The sequence below is a fragment of the Mus musculus genome, chromosome 17 (assembly GCF_000001635.26).
Source record: "Mus musculus strain C57BL/6J chromosome 17, GRCm38.p6 C57BL/6J".
Classification (NCBI taxonomy): Eukaryota; Metazoa; Chordata; class Mammalia; order Rodentia; family Muridae; genus Mus; species Mus musculus.
In genome coordinates, this window is record NC_000083.6 from 87,218,942 (window position 1) to 87,220,424 (window position 1,483).

At 52.0% G+C, this 1,483-nt stretch overlaps 1 non-coding gene across 1 annotated transcript; it reads right to left on the reverse strand.

The window, feature by feature from the left end:
- Positions 1-1,200: 1,200 nt before the first annotated feature.
- On the reverse strand, positions 1,201-1,272 carry Gm51270 (predicted gene, 51270). Its single transcript, NR_162792.1, has one exon. It is a non-coding gene; the product is annotated as a predicted gene, 51270 (primary transcript).
- Positions 1,273-1,483: the final 211 nt, after the last annotated feature.

Sequence of the window (1,483 nt, forward strand, 5' to 3'; positions counted from 1 at the left end):
AGGGTGAGGTGTGTTTGTGGGTGTGGACTGGCTCAGAGACGGGCAGCAGTAGACAGGAGCTCAGCCTCTGGACACTTGGTGAACTCTAAGTCCTAGCTTCTTGCCTCCCACAGATTCCTGAATCTGAACTATATGGTTCTCCGTGCCTCCATCTTCCCTATGCAGAACAGATGAGAGGCTGGCCTGTGCGAAGAACTCCTTTCTGTGTGGCACCACGCTTCATGCCCACCCTGATTCCCTGGAGGTAGGAATGGCTACCAGATGTGCAGTCAGAGGAGGAGGCTGGGTCTTCCTAAGACCCTTGGGGTCAAAGCCCCTCTCCAAGGAGCCAGCACACCCATGAGGCATCACGGGCCCAAACTGGTGTGACAAAGGCCTCCACCTCTATCCCCACAGAGAACCCAAGTCCATGGGTGCAGGGTGGCAGGCTCTGGCACTCGGTTTGTCTCCTTCCCTGTAAGCAAGAATGCTGCCTCTCCAAGGCCTGTTTCGACTTCTGCTCTAGAACTGCACTGGGAACGCTCGGTGCGTAATCAACAGCTTGATATGGAGTCTCAGGTGGGTTTCTACTTTTCCTCCACACATCTCCCCCATCCTCCGGTAAGACAAGGCAACCTTTCTTCCCTGTAAGACAGGACCTCCCTGAGCAGAGTTTCTGCCTCCTGAAGGCTGAAGACATCATCTGGACAGACACTGGCTGGGTTGACTCACGACCTTGACTCTGTGCTGGTCACGACTGGCCTTCCCTCAGGAATTCTTAGCCAAGCTGGGCCAGACAATAAAACCCCATGGAGAAGAGGAACTGAAAGCCTTTCGTGAAAGGAAGCTTACGGAGGAAATCAGGGAATGTTTCACGGAGAGACATTGCATGGAGAGTACAGAAAGTAGTTCCTAAGCTGGATTCTGGATGGTAAAAAGGAAATTTTAAAAAGAGATAAGGCTCAAAATCCCTCTGCAGAGGGAAGAGAATGTGCAGAACAGGCAAAAAGCTGAAAAAGTCAGGCAGCTGAAAATCGTATAGGAATGAAGACCACTCCCATAGGCCCCTCCTATAGCTTCAGGACTGGTTCCTGACCTGGACTTTCCATATAGACCATAGTTTCACTAGAGGACAATGCTGAGGTGCTCTGGTTGTGGTGACAGGAGTGTAGTGGCACTGAGAGAAAGGAGCTGGGGGGCTCTCCTGAGCACCCTCTAATGCTCCCCCAGAGTTCTCCAGCCCCAAATGCCAGGGACCTCACATCCACAGCTGAGGCTTAGAAAGACTGAGGTCTCCGAGGCTACCACAGCCAGAGCAAGACATGCAATGCCAGGCCTAGGGCCCACCTTGATTGCAGGTTTAGGGACAGAGTCCTTGAATACTACTGAGGCTGCTCTAGAGAGTAGAACCTAGCTTGTGAGGGGCTTATTCCCATGTGTTGCTAAGATTCCTTCCCTAGGGGGAACATAAGTAATATCTACCCCTCAATAACAAACAGAGGTG